The following is a 15155-nucleotide window of genomic DNA, read 5'->3' as shown; positions in this document are numbered from 1 at the left end:
TGGATTGGGATGCTGCCCTGCATGAAGAAGGAATGGGAGGGGAGCCAGGAATGTGGGGTTATGGGGAAGGGGAGTCTGGCTAAGGCACAGCCACAGGAGCCCCCCACTTACCCACCTACCACAATGGCCGCTCTCCAGACTAAGGGTAGTCTCCATCACCCTCAGTGACTATATCCAAGTGGCCACTGGCCTCATGCCCAGGATCATTAACTCCCCTCCCCAGAGGACCCCCAGCTCATCCCCACCAGGGCCCAGGAAGATTCACCCCACAGTCCTGGCCAAGCTCTTGGTCTTGGTGCCTAGTCCAGCTCAGATGACTGAGCTGGTGAGCATGGCCAAGGGCTGGGTGGGGAGCAGGGTGGAGGTGATTGAGCAATAGGAGGTCGTGAGTTTGAGAAAAGGAAAGCACAGGCCAGCCTCATGCAGAGACACAGACACAGCACCCTACAGTACAAACACTAACAAACTCAGGGCAGCCGCTTCTGAAGGCAATTCATCACCCGCCAGCAGGAGGTATCCAGGAAGGCAAGTTTGGCTTAACCCTAGAAGAGCAAGGCATTTGGTTTACCAAGGTAAAGGAGGAAAGTGATATGATCACCTCAGTAGAGACAGGGAAATGTGTATAATAAAAGCAACACCAGGCCGGGCGCGGTGTTGTAATCCCGGCACTTTGGGAGGCCAAGGCAAGCGGATCACCTGAGGTCAGGAGTTCGAGACCAGCCTGGCCAACATGGCAAAACCCATCTCTACTAAAAATACAAAGATTAGCTGGGTGAGGTGGCGGGCGTCTGTAATCCCAGCTACTTAGGAGGCTGAGGTGGGAGAATCGCTTGAGCCTGGGAGGTGGAGGCTGCAGCGAGCTGCGATCATGCCACTGCACTCCAGCCTGGGTGACAGAGTGAAACCCCATCTCAAAAAAAAAAAAAAAAAAAAAAAAAAAAAAAAACAGAAGGCAACACCTAACAAGCCAGGAGTGGAAAGAACTGCCTTAATATCATAAAGTTTATTTAAATATTTCATTTTCTACAGAAAACTAAAGATAGGGCCAGATGAGTGTGCAGGTCCTATTTCAAGATCAGTTTGCTCTTTCAGGCAAGTGTCCCTCAACACCTCTCATGCCAAGCCCATCACACAGAAATAGCAAGGGATCCCACCCTGGTGGAACTAAATGTACCTGTCCTGCCTCAATGAGGCCTTGTCTTGTTACAAAGATGGCCGCCCCTGGCATTGGGGAGCATGGTAGAGCTGACTCAGTGCCACAAGTCAGCTTCCCGCCCTGCTTTTCCCTTCCTCAGTGAACACCTGCCACTTTTCTTTAAAAACTGTGGTAAAATGCACATAACATAAAATTTAGCATCATAACCATTTTTAAATGTACATTTCAGGGGCATGAAGTACATTCACATTGCCGTGCAACCATCACCACCATCGGGCTCCAGAACATTTTCCCCTTCCCAGACTGAAAACTCTGTCCCCATTAAACACTGACTCCCGTTGCCTCTTCACCAGCCCCTGGCACTCACACCCACCATTCTACTTTCTGACTCCATGAATTTGACTCCTCTAGGGATCTCACCTAAGTGGAATTATATAGTACTTGTTCTTTTGTGACTTGGATTATTCCACTGAGCAAAATGTCCTCAAGGCTCATCCATGTTGCAGCATGGGTCAGAATTTCCTTCCTTTTTAAGGCTGAATAATATTCCACTGGATGAATAGACCATATATTTTCTTTATCCATTCATCTGTCAATGGGCACTTGAGTTGCTTCCGTTTTTTGCTGTTGTAATGATGCTGTGAACATAAGGGAACCAATATCTATTCAAGTTCCTGCTTGCAATTATTTCAAACCATAGGAACACTGGCTCCTCTCGCTAGCTCAGACACTGGGATTGGGGAGATTTGCTGCAGAAGGACTGCTTTCAGTCCTTCTGAGGCTTGTTTTTAAGAAGGGGAGGGATGTGGGTGGGCAGAAGAGTCAGGCTGCATTTGTTGGCATCATCCACACGTGCAGCCTCAGCTTATCTTCACAGCAACCCTGATCTGGGCCACAAAAGCATTTTGCCTGCCCGGGATACTTTAAAACTCAGGACAGTTCAAGAATCTGTATTTCTTGCTTTCTGTATTGAAAAGCCAGTGGGTCTGGTTTGGCCTGCATTCCCACAGCTGGAGCCACGTGGTGGCCCCTTAGCCAGGGCCTGGCCTGCCACTCCCTGCCCTTCCTTGGACTCCTCCATGCTGAGCAGAGGGCCAAATACTGCTGGCCATCCTGGACTCGTTCTCCCTCTCTCGGAGACCCTGTGAGCAATGGAGCTCTTGAGCCTTTAGCTGAGGCTAGGGGAGTGGCAGACATCGTCTTTCCATTTTTACAGCTGAGGAAACTGAGGCAGAGAGGTTAAGGAAGTGGCTGAGTCAGGACTTGAACCCAGGACTCTCAGGCTACAAGCAGACACCAAATGAAAACCTGACTGTGGAAGTTGGGACTGGATGCTCAGAGAGAAATGTACTGACTCATCCTCAGGCCCTCACCTGCATCCCAAACTGCTCTCTAGTTTGCATCCCAGACTGTAGCCAGGAAGGGTCTTCTGGAGGCATACACCTGCCTACATTATTCCCCTGCCCAGAAGCCTTCCTGGGCCCCCACCACCTTCAGGATGGAGTCTGAATGCATCAGCCTGGCCTTTAAGGTCCCTGTGAGCAGGCTCAGCTGCTCTGCCTCCCCATTTCCCAACATCTGCCCCTCCAGCCAGACCACACCATCCATATCTCTGCCTTTGCAAATACTCTTCCCTCTGCCTTGATGCCCTGCACTCACTCTTTCTCCTGGTAAACTCCTACTCACCCTCCAGAGCCCAGTTTAGGCCTTGCCCTCTGCCCTGAGCTTCCTCCATTAGATGCATTCCTACTCCCCTTGTCTCATGAGACCGAGCTCTGCAAGGGCAAGGACTATGTCTGAATCAGGCCTGAGCCCCCATGCCCAACCCAGAGCCTGGCACAAAGTGGGACAAATTGAATCAATAAATGGATAAAGGGAGAGATGGAGGAAGGGAAGGATGAGAAGAGATGGGTGGGTGGAGGAAGGCAGGAATGGATGGATACAGGGAGGGAGGGCTGGATAGAGAGAGGGATAGAAGGATGAATGGATGCAGAAATGGAAGGAGGGAGAGAAGAATAGGTGGATGAAGGGAGAGAGGGAGAAATGGATGGATGATGGGTTGAAAGAAGGAAGGAAGACTTGATGGAAGGAGGGCGGGAGGGATGGAGGGAAAAGGGGATGGATGGATGGATGGATGGATACAGGGACGGAGTGAGAAAGAGATGAAGAGAGGAAGGAAGGCGGGGACAGAGGGAGATATAGAAGGATGGATGGATGCGGAAACAGAGAGAGGGAGAGATAGATGGAGGGATGGGATAAGAGGGATTTCCTTACCCCAGTGTGTGGTGAGGCCTTTGGGGAGGCAATTAAGTCTTCATCTGACCCAGGGGTCCTCCTTGAAGCCTAGCACAGAGGTGGGTACACAGCAGGAACTGCGTGGAGTGAGGGGTAGCTGGAGCAGGGGTGCGCTGGAAGTGTCATTGGGAGTGGAGAGCAGACTGAGTGATAGTGGTGATTAGCCTAAGGCAGGGGCTGGGGTCCAGGGAGGAGTGGCCAGGCATCAAGAATGAAAAGATGGGGGTCATGGGGACTGGAGCTGTGCTTGGGGGTTCTAACAGAGAGAGGGGAAGGGAGCATGTGGGATTGAGAGAAATGTCCAGATATCAGTGGAAAAAGCCAGAGGATAAGGCAAAACCTTGGGGACAGGAGAGTGAAGCCAGCCAGGAAGGAAGCCAAGAGAAAGGGGTGGGGAGAGAGTAAAGGGGTAGGGAGGGGGGAAAGGGGTGGAGAAGCCCAGGAGGAGCCCAGGCCACAAGGGGCTGCAGAGAGGGCATTCAGTCAGAGTTCCTTCGCTTCCCTTAGGCCTCCTCTTCCATCCTGTTCTGCCCTTGGGGTCAAACAAATGATTGCAGAGAAAGGATGAAGGAGGTGAGGCATGGGCAGAATCGTTGTTATTTGCAGCTCCAGGGCAGCAAGGCTGTCTGCCAGCAGAAGCAGCCAAGGGTCCTGTTAACAGAGATGCAACATGCAGAAAGTGGGAGAGGGGTGGCTGCTGGCAGACTCCTCCACCCCAGCCTGCTGTGGCACCCCAGCCTCTGTTTGGCCCTCTTTCCCACCCCTGCTTCAGCTCCACCTTCAGCACCCCCTCCCCAGCCCTGCCTTGCCTCCCTGCCCAGACCTGGGGTTCAGAGTCACCTTCTGCGTGGCACACCCCAGGGTCTTGCACCCCATCCGGATTCTCTCTGTGATTACTCTGACCCAGTGGCAGACATAGCATATCGGACACTCAGAGCAGGTCACTTTTACAAAGTTGCTGTTGGTAATAATCACAAAACGAAAATACTGTGTGGATAAAATGTGCACTAACTAAGCAAAACCATTTCACTCTGCATTTGTTTCACTGTTTTAAATGTTAAACCCAAATAAAAACTTCATGTGGGCCCAGAGAAAGAACTGAAGTAACTCAACTTTTGTTTCTTCGTCTTTCTTTCTTTTTTTTTTTTTTTTTGAGACGGAGTTTTGCTCTTTTTGCCCAGGCTGGAATGCAGTGGCTCGATCTTGGCTTACCGCAACCTCTGCCTTCCAGGTTCAAGCAATTCTCCTGCCTCAGACTCCTGACTAGTTGCAGGTATGTGCCACCACACCAGGCTAATTTTGTATTTTTAGTAGAGATGGGGTTTCCCCATGTTGGTCAGGCTGGTCTCAAACTCCCAACCTCAGGTGATCTACCCACCTCGGCCTCCCAAAGCGCTGGGATTACAGGCGTGAGCCACCACAGCCACCCATGTTTCTTTGTCTTTCTACTCACTGCACAGTCGCTGATGATTTCAAACCCACTGCCTAAATACAAGAGTAGGTAGCACCACCGGGAACTAGAGACACAAGTTGTACATTAAGCTGCTCAAATGATCCTAAATCACCACAAACAGACTCTCTAAACACATGCTTGTCATTGAATGGGCATGTTTTGGGACTGACTGCATAACCGAGTTCTCCATGTTTATTAAAACAAAAGTCAGCTGGGTGCAGCGGCCCACGCCTGTAATTCCAGCAGTCTGGGAGAGGTAGGAGGATCACCTGAGGTCGGAAGTTCGAGACCAGCCTGACCAACATGGAGAAACCCTGTGTCTCCTAAAAACTACAAAATTAGCTGGGCGTGGTGGAGCATGTCTGTAATTCCAGCTACTTGGGAGGCTGAGGCAGGAGACTAGCTTGAACCTGGGAGGCAGAGGTTTCGGTGAGCTGAGATCATGCCATTGTACTCCAACCTGGGCAACAAGAGTGAAACTCTATCTCAAAAAAGAAAAAAAAAAAGTCACCAGAATATGCTAATATGAGCATGCATATATGGTAGTAAAACTTAACAGTATCTACAGCAATTGTTTAGCACAAGGAGCAATATTCTATCATTCACCTTGTTTTAGATTTTTCAGAGTATGGTGATAATAAAAAGCAGCCTGGCTTTTGGCCGGGTTCATTACTCATTCAAATCATGAGCAGTCAATGCACCCCTTACTGGCTGTCCGAGGACAGACAGTTCCTGCCTCTCGCCTTAGTCTGCCACACCCCTGGCACTTCATTAGCTGAGGAAAGGTCCTGCCCAACGCCCTCAGGCCTAACCCTCTGACCTAACCCACAGATCCTGTGGCTGGAGACTGTTTATTATATGCTGGCCCTCACCTGGAGACACCAGACCACCTCGGTCCTCACCCTGACTGTGTCCCACCTGGGCAACCACCACCCCTGGTCTGAGTAGTGGCAGGGCTGGCCCGAGGAGGAGGTCTCTGGGGATGAGGACATTTCTGGCTCTGCCCTGTGACTCCAGGAGGACATTCGTCAGGGTCCCTCTCACTTTCCCAGCCCAGATGGCTGTGAGTCCACCCGTCACAGATGTGCCCCAGCAGCCAAGCCTCACACCAGCAGGGACACTGTGCCCGGCAGGCAGCCTGGGCCAGCCCGTGCCTGCCCACCAGACTGGTGACCCTAATCCTGTGTGCAGACAGGGCCAGCCCAAAACCCTCCCTTGCACAAAAGGCCTTTGTTCTGCTGCCCTTCCTCCCTGCCCCCCATGGCTGCCTTTTCTTCAGCCAGGGAGGAAGGAAGCTCCCTGCCGAGCACACCACCTCCAGGCCCGGTGCCAGCCGTCCCTTCCCATCCTCATCCCTGTCCACAGCTGAGAAGAAACTAGAAAGGCCAGGCGTGGGCTTTGTGTCAAGCCTGAGAGGGTTTGCTCCTGATGCCACGCACTAGCTTCGCAAGTCTGGGCTTGTTCCTGCCTCTCTGCAAGCCTACTTCTTGGACATAGAGGTGTCCTCCTTCCTGGAACAGATTTGAGCGCAATAGGATATCACATCTCCCTCCCTCCTTGCTGTGTCTCCGGCTCCCCAAGCCCCATCCAGACTCCAGGCCCTGACTCTCACCAAGCCCCGAGCCAGAGCCCTCCTCCCCATGCGGCTGGCCCCGATGACACGGGCCCTGATCACGAGGAACACTCTGAATTCTTATCCAATTTATTTTTCTTCCCAACCAGCAGTTCTCAAATATGTTGCTCTCAGGATCCCTTTACTAGGATCGCCAGATTTACTACACAAATAAAAGTACAGAATGCCCAGTTCAATTTGAATTTGAGATAAATAACAAATAATTTTTTTTAGAACAACTACATCCCAAATATTACACAGGATACACTTCCATTTTATCTGGCAAGCATATTCTCCATACTCTTAAAAATTACTGAGGACTTCAAAGAGCTGTAGTTCATGTGAGTTATGAAAACTGATATTTACTGTATTTGAAACCAAGATGAATTATTAGAATGTTTATCAGTCTATTTTTAAAATAATAAACAATACATGTTCACATAAAGGGTTTTTATGAAAAAGCTACATTTTTCAAAACAAAGAAATCAGTGGGAAAAGTGGTGTTTTGCACTTTTGCAAATCCTTTTAATGTCTGACTTAATTGAAGACAGCTGGATTTTCATAGTTGTTTCTTCATTCAGTTCGTTGCGATATGTGGTTTTCATTGAACTATGTGAACAAAATCTGGCCTTGCACAGATATGCAGTTAGAAAAGGGAGGAGCATTTTAATAGACTTTTCAGATCGTTATGGATATTTTTCTTTGCTATAACACCAAAACTCGACAAGTGTTAATTTCTTAAACTTTATTCATGATGCAGAATTTGGAACCATATGAAGAGTTTTTCGTACTTAGCTACACAAAAATCCATCTGTCTATCTTTTTTGTTTTTTGTTTTTTTTTTTTTTTTTTTTTGAGACCAGGTCTCACTCTGTCACCCAGGTAGGGATGCAGTGGTGCAATCTCGGCTCACTGCAACCTCTGCCTCCCAGGCTCAAGTGATTCTCCTGCCTCAGACTCCAAGTAACTGGGATTACAGGCGCATGTCACTCCCACCGCTAATTTTTGAATTTTTAGTAGAGATGGGATTTCACCATGTTGTCCAAGCTGGTCTTGAAATCCTGACCTCAAATGATCTACCTGCCTTGTCCTCCCAAAAATTCTGGGATTACAGGTGTGAGCCACTGTGCCTGGAGTTTTGTTTTGATTTGTTTTTTAAGATGGAGTCTCACTCTGTCACCCAGGCTGGAGTGCAATGGCACGATCTCGGCTCACTGAAGCCCCCACCTCCTGGGTGCAGGAGATTCTTGTGCCTCAGTCTCCCAAGTAGCTGGGACTACAGGTGCACACCATCATGCCTGGCTAATTTTTGTAGTTTTAGTAGAGATGGGGTTTCACCATATTGTCCAGGCTGGTCTTGAACTCCTGACCTCAAGTGATCCACCTGCCTGGGCCTCCCAAAGTGCTGGGATTACAGGAGTGAGCCACCATGCCCAGCCTGTCTATCTTGTTCTTTGAATGGCTTTTTTTCCCCACCTTCTGACAAATTGTAACAATATGTGTTGATCATTTAAAGAATATTGGTTCACTCACCTTCCAAATGTTGACATATCTTATTATTCAATAAGTAAACATCACAGTTTGCTGATATTCCTGCCAATCTCATCAGAAAAGTCTGTAAGTATTGGCTTCTGGTGCTGGTACAAGGTTTTGTTTGTTTTTTTGTTTTGACACAAGGTCTCGCTCTGTCACCCAGGCTGGAGCGCAGTGGCCCAATCACTGCAGGCATGCACACCACCACGCCCAGCTAGTTTTTATATTTTTAGTAGAGACGGGGTCTTGTAATGCTGCCCAGTCTGGTCTCGAACTCCTGGGCTCAGGCAATCCTCCCAAAGTCCTGGGATTACAGGTGTGAGCCACCATACCTGGCCAGTTTTCTAACATTCTAATTTTCACTTGAAAGCTGGAATCTTTTCACTGGCAACAATGCCTGTCAATTGCTTTCCTTGAAGTGGCAGCTTACTTTGATCATTTTCAAGAAAATATCTGCCACATTGCCAAGTTTGAATAACCATAGCTTGCCATTTTTATGGAACCCTAGGGTTCTGTAAAAACATGGCTAGTTGGGCTGACAACTCAAACATCTCACGTGTGTCTTTTTTCTGAGAACCGTCGCACCTGGGCTTGCTTTATGTGCACTTCCCACTTTGTCACAAAGAATATTCAGAAGATATGCACTCAAGGGTCAGGCTCAACACCTCTGCTAGTCTGTGAGCTTAGCAAGGACGTGGCCCAGGTGTGCTGGTGAAGACTCTAGGGGCCGCCAACAGACGCACCATGGCCCCGACTGTGCTTTTCTCCTCATCTTCTGCATTATTTGAGCAAATGTCAGCAAGGGAAAGGGGCTAATGATATCTTAGGATCATTATGAAAACCATTTGACCCTGTGGATCTTCTAAGAGAGCCTTGGGATTCCTGGGGGTCTGTGGACCACACTTTGAGAAGTTCTGTGTTGCACGGATGTATTTGTGCCTCTGCCACTGGACTATTGGCCCCACAAAGGTCAGGGTCTTTGTTCCCCATTTCCTGCTGTGGCCCAGCCCCTTGAACAGTTGCCTGCCTCTCCTTGGAACACAGAATGGACAATCAGGTCTTCTCCTCCCTGCCCAGAAAGACCCACAGTCATGAGTTTTGGTGTCTATGCTTCCAGGCATTTTTCTATGGGTTTCCATGCATGGTTACTCTTCCAGGAAATAAATGACATTAATGCAAGACATACTTGCTGAGTGCTGACTATGCACAGAGGGGCCCCAGCAGGCAATAAGGTACACAGATCTCTGCTGGCCTGGGGCTGACCTCTGTGTGGGGAGGCCACCAGCAGGCCCGTCAGTAAGCCAACATGCAGAAGGTCAACTGGTGATGTGGGAAGCAGGGGGAAGCTGGGCAGGGCTGGCACGAGGGGAGGGTAAATATGAGACAAGTCAGGCAAGGCCTCCCTGAGAAGGTGATAAGTAAGCAAAGAACTGCATAAAATGAGAGAGCGAATCATGGGGATACTTACTGAAAGAACAGCAAGTGCAAAGGCCCTGAGGCAGGAACACGCTGGCTCCCTGTCCTGGCCAACGACTTCTGGGATTCATTCCACACTCCAGAGACATTCCCGAGCACTGGCCATGTGCCCAGTGCTGCTGGAGACCCTCACAGAGCTCATTCCAGGGAGAGGAGAAAAGCAATAAAAACAAATAGGAACAAACACATCGGTGTCCAGAAGTGACAAGTGAAAAAAAAAAAAAAATACAATGGGGAAAAAGAAGAGAGAGTAGCAGGATGGCTGTTTTTTAAACAGGGCCCAGGGGAGGCTTCTCTGAGGAGGGGACATAAGGAAGAGGTGGGGGAGCTCTGCTGGCTTCATTCCCATTTCACAGATGGGGAAACTGAGCTTCCAGAGCTCTCCAGCCTACCCAAAGGCACACAGCTGTGCAGGACGGAGTCAGGAGAGGACTCAAGTCTCTCAGGCACTACCAGCAGACACCTGCTGTCTCATGGCAGCAGGGCCCGAACTCAGGGTGAAATCTGCCAGAGCTGGGCAGGGCCTCCCTGCACAGCCCAACAAGGATAACATCGACAATAACGGTAAGAGCTGGGGCAGCCCAGAGTGCTTCCCCCTCCGAATCCTCACAAGCGCCCTGTGAGAGAAGTGTTAGTATTATCCCCACTTTACAGATGAGGAGACTGAGGCTCAGGAAGGGTGTCTCACACCTAGGGCCACAGGCACACTGACTCCAAGACCATAATTTTTATTTTCACAGTTTCTAATACAAAACACCTTATAGTTGAATACTGGCATACTTACATTAACACACAAAGTACACATATTTTTAAAGACCTCTTTATTCATATATAACTCACATATCAGATAATTCACCCATTTAAAGTGTATGATACGGTTTGGCTGTGTCCCCACCCAAATCTCATCTTGAATTGTAGCTCCCATAATCCCCACATGTGGTAGGAGGGATCTGGTGGGAGGTAATTAAATAATGAAGGGTGGGCTTTCCCATGCTGTTCTCTCGATAGTGAACGAGTCTCACAAGATCTGACAGTTTTATAAAGAAGAGTTCCCCTGCACAAGCTCTCTCTTGCCTGCCGACATGTAAGATGTGACTTTGCTCCTCCTTTGCTCTCCACCATTATTGTGAGGTCTTCCCAGCCATGCAGAACTGTGAGTCCATTAAACCTCTTTCCTGTATAAATTACCCAGTCTTGGGTATATCTTTATTAGCAGCATCAGGACAGACAAATACAGTGTACAACTCAATAGTTTTTAGAATATTTGAAGGATTATACAATCATCATCGCAATCAATTTTAGGACACTTCCATCACCCCAACAAAAAAATCCCATGTCCAATAGCACTCACTGCCCATTCACCGCTCCCCACCCTGGCAACTGCTGATCTAGCTTCTGTCTCTATGGATTTCCTGTTCTGGACATTGGAGACGAATGGAAGCATACACTCTGTGGGCTTTTGTGTCTGGCTGCTTTCACTCAGCATCATGTTTTCAGGGTTCATCCACGAGGTAGTGCTCATCAGTCCTTCATTCCTTTTTATGGCTGAATAATATTCCATTGTGTGCAGACACCACATTTCACTCATCCATTCATCAGCTGATGCACATTTAGGTTGCTTCTGCTTCTTGGCTCACATTTATGCGACACAAAATTGTAAACCAGATTGCCACATCTACACCCATACGAGCAGATCACTTCCTTATAATTAATGTATTCATAGAGAAAACAGTCAGGAACCAAGTCCTGAGTAGAAGGGTTCATGCCACAGTGGGCAGGTGTGTGCTGCTCTCCAGGGTCTGTGCTGTACATTTTTATTTCAGAAAGTTTCTAGCAGAAGTAGAGAGCATGGTAAAATGACCTCCCCACTCAGGAACCCCCCAGGTTCCCTGCCCGGGACAGCTGCTCTTCTTAGCAGCTCACGCAGTGGCCCTTCTGGGAGTGGGGCTTCTGGCCTGAGAGTCCAGTGTCCTGTAGGGCTGTCAGGAAGGGGTGCTGGCACCAAGCAGTCACCCAGAGTTCCTGGCCACACTGCCAGCCTCCCCCTGGGCCTAGCACTGTCATCTCTGGATTGATATCTGGCTTGTGGGGCTGGAGGGGCGGAAAGGCCTTTGCAGGCAGGGACGTGCAGGTGGGGTGGGGAACCTCTGAGGTGGCACAGCACTGTCTCACCCCAGCGGCAGCTGGGCACCCAGGGCAAGCGCCCTTCCTCCCCTCAGCCTTCTCTGTCCCCTGCCTTGGAGTCCCTTCCATCCAGCAAGTTCCAAGAATAGCCTGGAAGAAGCAGGAGCAGGGAGACAGAGGCCCAGGGAGTATCAGGACTTGTCAGGGCCACACAGCATGTCCAGGGCAAGGACTCCGTCCTTCTCCGTGGGCCTCAGTGTCCCGGTGTAGGCGATCTGGGTGGTCTTCCTCATGACAGAAAAGAGGACATCCTGCAGAGGGACTGGCGGTCCTTTGCAAGCCTCCTCTTGGTTCCTCCCTCCTGTTTCACAGATGAGGAAACTGAGGGTCGGGAAGGAGGTGGGTTTCATTTGGCATCACACAGTGAGGCCAAAACAGAAAAGCCCTCAGGTCCAGCCAGTATCTCTGTTCTTCCTCGGAGATGGGACTGAGGTTTCCTGAGGACAGAAGTTCCAACGGAAGGCGAGGAGGGGAAAACACTATGGTGATGTTGCTGTTTTGTTCTTTCACTTTTCCCTTGTTAGCCCTACTCTGTGCCAGACCTTGGGAGAGGGTTTAGCCAAGTTCATGCTGGTGTTTTCCTCACAACAGCTGTGGGAGGAGGAAGGATCTGCCCCGTTTTATAGATAGGGACACTGAGACTCAGAGAGAAAAGGTAACTGGCTCAAGACTAACAGCAAGCAAGTGGCAGAACCAGGGAGGGACCCAGATCGGGGTCAGGGAAAGACCAAAATAAGAAGAGGCCTGAAGTGGGGAGAAGGCATCCAAAATACCAGAGCTCCACCCTGTCCTCAGTCTCCCGGGCTTCTAGCCACGGCCACCTACCACCTCTGGAAGGGACCATGCTCTCTCGTGCCCCTGGGCTTTTGTACATGCTGTTCCTTCTGCTTAGAATGCCCTTCCCAAAGCTTAGCTCAAAAGTCTCTTCGTTCAGGAAGCCCTCTTGGGCTGGAATAGCTCCTTGGGCCGAAAGCCCCTGAGCTTTCAGAGCACTGAGTTTGCCAGGCTGCTCAAGGGTGGGCTAGAGGCTCTGGGGCCAGATACTCGGAGGCTCTGCAGCCAGTGGACCTCTTTAGGAGGAAGGGAAGCTGATGGCTTGATTCTTGTCAGAGCTAGACGACTTGCAAGTTAGCATGGAGTTCCACCCACACTCTCCATGTTCTTGCAGCTGAGACGGGGCTGTGGCACTCTGAGGTCCACTGGGGTCGCTGTGGGTGCCCAGCTCCGGCCCCGCCCCAGCCCTCCCCAGCAGCCTCTCCAATGCTCAGGCTGCAAAGGGGTGGGCACTCCTTGGGGACCTCAGCCCACTTCCTGACGGGGGACCAAAGAGGGAAAGGGTCCCCAATCTCAGCCTGGCTGCCTGGTGGGAGACGAGATGTGGGAGAACGGGGGCAGAACTCCCACAGTGCTGGGAGAGGCCTGCCAGGCAGCCAGGGAGGCAGGAGGGGCAAAGATGCGGTTTCGGGGTAGGGGCAGTGCAGCCTCAGCCTAATCCTGCATCAGCACCACTGCAGGAGGGCCTTCCCAACAGACACACACACACCACTGTCCCACTCCCCAGACTCTCCGTGTTTATTTCCCTCTTGTCCTCATTAGAATATTTTCCAAACAGTCAAGCCCTGTGTGTCATAGGACCTGGGGGCAAGACTTCCAGTATCACTGGGGCCAGGGTATCAGAAGAGGGAAGGTCACCTGGTCTCGTCCACCCCCAGAGGCCTGGAGTCATTGGGGAGGGAAGAGGGGACTCTGGAGACAAAGTCAGCTGAAGCACTGTCACCAAGCTTCCCTGAACCCAGGAAGCTGCCCCTCCAGGGTCAGCCTCAGGGAAGGGAAGGAGCAGCCCTGAGGACGACTCAGGGCTGAGTGTGCGACACCCAAGGCGCAGTGAACCCAGAGTCCTGGTCTGTGAGGCCCACAGACTGGGGCCTGCCTGGGTCTCGCAAGCCCTCCCAAGGCCTTGGCCCCAGGCCATGATGCCTGGTCCCATCTCCCAGGCCCTAGACTCTGCCAACCCTGGCAAGATGCCCTCCTCTCCCCTCAGCAGGCGCCGCCTTCCTCCCCTAGCCCGGGAATTGCCCCATCTGTCCAGCCACACAAGGAGCTCCCAGAGCTGACTTTGTCCCAAGCATCCTTCCAAGCAGAACATACCTGCTGCTGCCTGCAGGCTTCCCCAGGCCTCCTGCTGCCAACCCTCGGGGGGCCGCCCCAACATTTGTGCTGAGCCCTGGCCGACAGTCCCTGGCACTGCCTCTGCAGGCGGTGCCCACTCTTCACCTCGTGCCCAAGAGACCTTGGTAGAAGCTGCCCGAGCCTCCACCCTGCGCTTTCTCCTCCCCACCATCTGGCCTACATTCCTGGGATGCACCCAAGTTCCCATAGGCAGAGAGTCCATCCCAGAGCTGGCATCATTTGGGAAAAGCATCAAGGACTCACCTGGAGGTATCCAAGGACTCCGAAGCCAGTGCCAGAGCAAACCCCACCCGTGCCTGCTTCCTCGGGCCCTCTGAATGGATAAGGGGAGGCAGAGGAAGACAGAGGCACAGAGCTCACACTGCAGACCAGGCCTCTGGTGTACATGACAGCCAAGCTTTACCTCCACTGCATTGTGTTGGTGGCATTACTCTCCCTCTTTATAGATGAAATGGAGAAAAAGAGAGAAAGGACCTGCCTGAGGTCACACAGCCAGGAAGTGTCACAGGCAGGATTGAACCCAGGACCCATCTTCAATGCCCCTGAAACCAGCCTCCCATGTTTGGGGCCTGGGCCTTACTTGAGTGGGTGTGGGAGAGATGGCAGCCTCCTTCCCATCAGCAGGTAGGGCTGGAAGTCGATGGTCTTGGGCCCTGGATTCACAATGACCTTGGAGCCCAAGTCTCCACGCAGTAGCTGCCTCCTCCTGGATCAAGTTTATTAGGCCCTATAACTGGGCTCCTGCCTCAGTTTCCCTTGCTGCCTAGAAGGCTGGGTCCTGCTGCTCCTCCGGGACAGTTCCTGTGTGGCTCTTCTGGCCAAGGTTACAGATTCCCTGCCTTCCTTCTAAGGTGGCTCCTGGTGCTCACTAAGCACATGTGAGCACCCTAGCCCCAGATCCCACCATGTGCTTCCTGTCCTTTTTCCTAGGCCTTGAGTTGGAAGGGCAGCAGGGACAGAGGGCTCCGCCCCCGGTTTCTCAGTAGAGGTAAAAGATGGAGGCCAACAGAGGGTCAGGTCCTGCCCCAGGCCACCCAGTACACAAACTGGGTCAGCCAGGGACTGTCCCAGGCCCGGGAGCTGCAGGAGCCGAGGGGAGGGTGGGGCTGCCGGGGACTGGGACTGATGACTGCTCTATCTTCCAAACAACAGCAGCAAGGGATGGCAGCCAGGCTGTCGGGACAGCCTGTTCCCACAGCGGGGCCCAGGGGAACCTGGCCTGACCACACCTCGGCTACGCCGGGCCTGACATCTGT

This window comes from Colobus angolensis, unplaced genomic scaffold (assembly GCF_000951035.1).
Source record: "Colobus angolensis palliatus isolate OR3802 unplaced genomic scaffold, Cang.pa_1.0 Scaffold31, whole genome shotgun sequence".
NCBI lineage: Eukaryota > Metazoa > Chordata > Mammalia > Primates > Cercopithecidae > Colobus > Colobus angolensis.
The sequence above is the reverse complement of the archived record's forward strand: the minus strand, read 5'-3'. Positions refer to the sequence as shown.